At 41.0% G+C, this 5,849-nt stretch overlaps 1 non-coding gene across 1 annotated transcript; it reads left to right on the forward strand.

The window, feature by feature from the left end:
* The first annotated feature begins 5,539 nt into the window (after positions 1-5,539).
* On the forward strand, positions 5,540-5,646 carry LOC141644749 (small nucleolar RNA R71). The gene has a single exon (XR_012544358.1). It is a non-coding gene; the product is annotated as a small nucleolar RNA R71 (small nucleolar RNA).
* The last annotated feature ends 203 nt before the right edge of the window (positions 5,647-5,849 follow it).

A 5,849-nucleotide genomic window follows, 5' to 3' on the forward strand; every position in this document is an offset into this window, starting at 1 on the left:
TTCAGGCCTCACAACAGACTGATGGAGTCTGGTGCTGTTTCTCTGATGCCATATCGTGTAAAGATAAACATTGAAAATCATAGTCATTGCCTTCCATTGTAGACTGCATGTCCTACCATTCTGAAGTTCAGCAAGAGTAGGAAAAGCTCTCCCCATCCAGACAGCAAGTGCTGCCCTGATTCTGCAACTGTAATGACACTCATAGAATAAGTGAGTGATCGTTTCAGGTTGTTCTCCACAGATTAAACAAAGATTGTCTTCACAAAAGCCAAACTGGAATAGCTTAGCTTTTGTTACAAAGGAAATGAACTTGTTTTTGGTTTTTCAATTTTTCAAATTTTTATGGTTTTTCAAATTTTTTGATTTTTTGGATTTTTGAATAAAAGTTAAGTTAGAATTCCCCATCCCCACACTAATATGGGCATTGTCCTCAATGGCCAAAATGATGGGAAATCATGCAAGCATGATGCATGAATTCTACTCTAAATGCAAGCTACACTAATCTACACTACATGATGCATGGTTTTTTGTTTATGACGGAGAGCGTAATTTAGATTACCTCCCGTTGCGTATGCATGTACTTCCCCAAACCGAGTTAGACATTATTTCTAATGTCCTAAAGTTGGGGGTAGTTCATGCACACAAGATGCAATGCATGAAACTAAATTTGTCATTTTGGATTTTCAAGAGTGGGAACAATGAAATAAGAACACCTCAATGGGGCCGAGGTGCTAGTCCTCTATGTTGCTAGGACTACTCCAAATATGATCAAGATAAAGTAAAATAAAACAAAGAAAGAAGTAAACAAACCTCAAGAGGGTAAGAGCCTCCAAAGCTTGCTAGTCTTCCACCATATCATCATTATCATCATCTTCCTCAATAGAAGTGGACTCATCACCACTTCCCTCTTCACTTTCTTGTTCACTTTGTTCATCATCCTCTTCTTCTTATTCACTAGCCTCTTCGTCAATGATATCAACAACCTCATCACCGACAACCTCATCGTCACCCGGAACCTCACCCCTAGATGCACTCGGAAAGAAGACTTCCCTATCCGCCCAACTAGGCAAAGGACATGAAGGATCAAGTAGTCCTTGCCTAGCTAGATGAAGGAGGGGTGGATATTGGGCTAAGTAAGCATCTTCCCGATCCTTAAAAGCTTGCTTGTGCATCTCTTGCATAAGTAGAGTCATATAATCTTTGCTTGCTTCAACGCCTTCGGGTTTGAACTCTTGGTACTTGAAAGGATAGGGTGGTGTGACAATGGAAGAGGAGGGCATTTCAACTTCATCCCTTTGTTGTCGGATAATGTATTCGGCTTCTTTTGAGAGGGGAAGGAGGTAGTTGGTCTGATGGACACTCAAACGACAAATCTTAGAAGGCAAAGTAAAAGATATAGCCTCATTGGTGAGCCACCCATACTTGGTGTCAAGAGGGTTATGGGTAACCCACTTGTACTTGTTAATCATAGCATCCATATCAATGAGATGACCCCCCTTTTTCGCCACATACTTGCTATCCTTGTTGAAATTCGGATCAAAGTACTTAGCCAAAAGAGTGACTAGACCTCCATTTACAATAACGGTGGTGCCTTGCTTCCCACAATCAACATTTAGCCATCTATCCACCAAAAGCCTTAGAGAATTGAAAGGCTTGGTGAATTCCCTTCCAATGTTTAAGGCCGACTCAAGAAGAACACAATCGAGCTTGGTAAAGTGGTTGGTGTCTTTTCTTGCAATGATGGTATTCCCAATGACCTTATGCCACACTCTAATGCCCGGATGGTGGACTAATAGAGCGCGACTAGCTTGATAGTTCTCAAATTTCCTTCCGGAAATCGCCTCCCAAAGAGGAGCGGTGTCATACTTTCCGGGATTCTTGAAATAACTATGTGAATCACTAAGACCCAATGCTTTACCCAATTCCTCAAAGGTGATGCGCCTACTCACATTAGCTAGGCGGAACTCGATGTTTTCCATTGTCTCTACCTTAGTAACTTTCAAAGAACTCAAGAATTCTAAGGTAAGGGAGGGGTATGTCAATTCTTTTGTTGCAAACAATTTTCCCAACCCCATGGCCTCAAAGAAGGCTTTGGTTTGCTCAAGGACACCCAACTTATCTAAGGCATCTTCACAAATAAACTTGGTGGATAGAAAGGATTTTCTAGCATACTTGGTAAATGTTTCCATATGGGAGTTAGAAGTGAAAATTACCTCCGGATAGTTCGAAAGTTGAGCAATTTACGAAGTTGTTGATGTTGTTGCTTCCAAGGGAGGTTGTTGTTGTTGCACTTCCAAGTTTGAGCTAGCTACCACCATAGCCAATGAGGCTTTCTTTGCTTGAAGACTCTTTTGTCTTGTTGATAGTGCCTTTGCCTTAGGTGCCTTTGTTGCTCCTTTTGTCCTTGCCATTGATGTTTGAACCCAGAAAAGAGTGAAAATCTTCAATTTCCAAGTATACCCAAATCGATTTTAAGGTGAAAGGCTTTGTCTTTATAATTTCAAAAATCGACTCAAAGGTTGAAGATTTTGGTGCTTGGTTTGATTTTTGTTGAAAGAGGAGTGATTAATTTTTGTTAGAAGGATGTTTTGATTTGATTTTGATGAATGTGGTTGAGGAAATCTTGTTTTTGTGATGGAGAGGATGAGGGTTTTGAGTTTTGGGGTTTATGCGTAGTGTTTTGAATGAAGGAATGAAGAAATGAATGGGGGATGGGGTTTATAAAAGACCCGAAAAGTTTTGAATTGCAGGGGAAGACGGGCGTCTTTCCTTCGGGACGCTCGGATTCTGCTTGTTTTGGCTTCAGAGTTCTCGCCTAAAGACGGACGTCTTTCAGCAAAGACGCTCGGATTGTTCAACTGCGGGACGGGCGTCTTCTGCTGAAGACGGGCGGATTCCTTTCCAGTGAATTTTCTTGTTTTTCTCAGCCAAAAAGACGTGCGGATTCTTTTTAGGACGGGCGTCTTCTCTTGCAGGATGCTCGGATTTATCAACAGTCCCAAAATTTCAAAATTTCAACTCAGATGGACGGGCGGATTCTGACAAAGACGCCCGGATTGCCTGAAGATGGGAGGATTCCCTAGAAAACGCTCGGATTCTGCCCCTTTTACCCGGATTCAGTTCCATCCGTGTACTTGCATATCCCGTGTCATTTTTCATTCTTCAAAATCCCGTGTTCTTCATTGTGGGGGCACTACTAAGGCATGAATAGCCTAGGCAATTGTTATCCCCACACTAAGCTAAAGCACTACACATCAATTGAATTATTAGTCCCTCCCTCACTTCTCTCAAAAATGATAATTATCTTGACCAAAGCATAAAAATCCAAAAATGACAAAAAAATGCAATGTAAGAATTAAAATGCGAGTTAGGGAGATGGTGGTTTAGGGAGGACTCCACCAAACTCTCATCCTTAGTGAGATGTCATGGGGGCATGTCCAAGGTGTTGTTGATGTTGCTCAACACCTTGAAGAAGTAATCAAAAGCTTGTTCATTATCATGATAAAGATCTTCAATAGATCTTTGCCCTTGTTGTCGGTCTTGATCGATAGCATTACCAATATAAGGATTGAAAATCCCTTCAAACTCATCATCCCAAAGACCACAAACTTCATCTACTTGATCACTAAAGATCTCTTGAGTTGATAGAGACAACTCTCCCATTTTCTTGTCTTGGCCAATGAGGCCATCCTCTTCATTGCTTGATTTTGGTGAGCTTTTCAAGCTCTCTTTGCTACAATTCACTTGCTCTTTGAATGGAGAATCTTCAATTTTCTTCTTCCATTGAAATTCCGACTTCTTCCTATCATCCTTCCGGCTATAATGATCAACCATGAAACATGGTTCATGCAAAAGGGGAGCTCTCATGGTCTTGTCAAGATTGAAAGTTATGCTCTCATCTCCCACTTCTAGAGTGAGCTCTCCATGCTTCACATCAATCACCGCACCCGCGGTGTGTAAGAAAGGTCTTCCTAGAATGATTGGAATGTTGGAGTCTTCTTCCATGTCAACAATGACAAAGTCCACCGGGATGAAAAATTTCCCAATTCGTACGGGAACATCTTCCCATATCCTTAATGGTATCTTCGTCGATCTATCGGCCATTTAGAGTGTGATATTGGTGCATTTAAGCTCTCCCATCCCCAACCTTTTACTCATCGAGTACGGCATAACACTCACACTAGCCCCTAGATCACATAAGGCTTTGTTGATCGTGGTGTCGCTAATGGTACACGGTATTGAGAAGCTTCCCGGATCTTTGAGTTTTGGAGGTGAACTCCCTTGAAGTATTGCACTACTCACCTTAGTGAAGGCGATAGTCTCAAGCTTCCGAATCGACTTCTTCTTTGTGAGGATGTCTTTCATGTATTTTGCATAGGTCGGCACGTGATTGATTAATTCCGTGAAAGGAATTGAGACTTCCAAATTCTTCACAATTTCTATAAATTTTCCAAGTTGGTCATCAAATTTGGGCTTGGCTTGACGACTTGGAATAGGAAGTCTAATCACAATGGGCTCCTTCTCCCTAACCTTGTCTTCATTTTTCTTTGAAATTTCTTCTTTTGATGGTTCTCCGTCCTTGGAGTTTTGCACAATTTCTTCTTTATCACTAGCTTCCACAACTTCATCCTCAACTTGCACCTTCGGTGCTTCATACCTTGTAACACTCCTCAAGTGAATGGCACTAACCGTTTCATGTCTTGGGGGATTACTTTGAGGTGGTAATTGCCCCTTTTGTCTTTGTGAGCATGAAGATGCTAGTTGGGTCAATTGGGTTTCCAACATTTTGGTGTGAGCTAGGATGTTGTTGATGGTGGTTTCCTTTGCTTGACTATCTTTTTGCATTTGAGTGAAAAACTCTTGTTGATTCTTTTGCATTTGGAGGACCCCTTTTTGAACATCAAAACCTTGGTCATTTTGTTGATTGTATGGAGATTGATTTTGGTAACCTTGGTTTTGGTTGTAAAAGGGTCTTTGATTTTGGTTTCTCATGGGAGGTGGGGTGTATGTTGTTTAAGGGTTTTGAACATTTTGGCTTTTGTATGAGAGATTTGGATGAAATTTGGTGTTTTCATTGTAATAGTTTGAATAAGGGGTACCACTCTTGTATGCTTGGAAAGCATTCACTTGTTCATTTGTTCCCCTACATTGACTTTGGTCATGTCCCAAAGTTCCACAATTCTCACATATCCCACTTGGGATTGATAAAGATGCCGTCATGGCATTAACATGATGCTTTGGTGATTTTGAGGCTTCTTCAAGTCTAGCCATAGCTTTTTCAAACTTCAAATTAATGGTATCAATGTGAGCACTAAGTTGAGCACTCAATTGAGTAATGGAGTCCACTTCATTCTTTCCTCCTCTAGTAGCCTTGCGAGGTCTACTATATTGTGAGTTATGGACCGCCATTTCCTCAATTTTGTTCCAAGTTTGATTGTCATCAACTTCGGTGAACATTCCATTTGATCCCATGTTGAGAATGTTCCTTGAATCTTCATAAAGACCGTTCCAAAATTGTTGTACCAAGAACCACTCGCTAAGTCCATGGTGAGGACATGAGCGACAAATTCCCTTAAATCGCTCGCAAACTTCATACAAAGATTCTTCATCTCTTTGCTTAAAGCCCGTGATTTGAGCTCTTAGCATGTTAGTCTTTTCCGGTGGATAGAACTTTTTGTAGAAAGCTAGAGCCAACTTCTTCCAAGAATCAATTCCGAGAGTAGCCTTATCAAGGCCTTTCAACCATTGTTTCGCGGTGTCAATTAGAGAAAAAGGAAATAAGACCCATCGAATTTGGTCTTGAGTTACATCGGTTTGAGAAATCTCATCACAATAGTCGCAAAAAGTCT

This window comes from Silene latifolia, chromosome 2 (assembly GCF_048544455.1).
Source record: "Silene latifolia isolate original U9 population chromosome 2, ASM4854445v1, whole genome shotgun sequence".
Lineage (NCBI taxonomy): Eukaryota > Viridiplantae > Streptophyta > Magnoliopsida > Caryophyllales > Caryophyllaceae > Silene > Silene latifolia.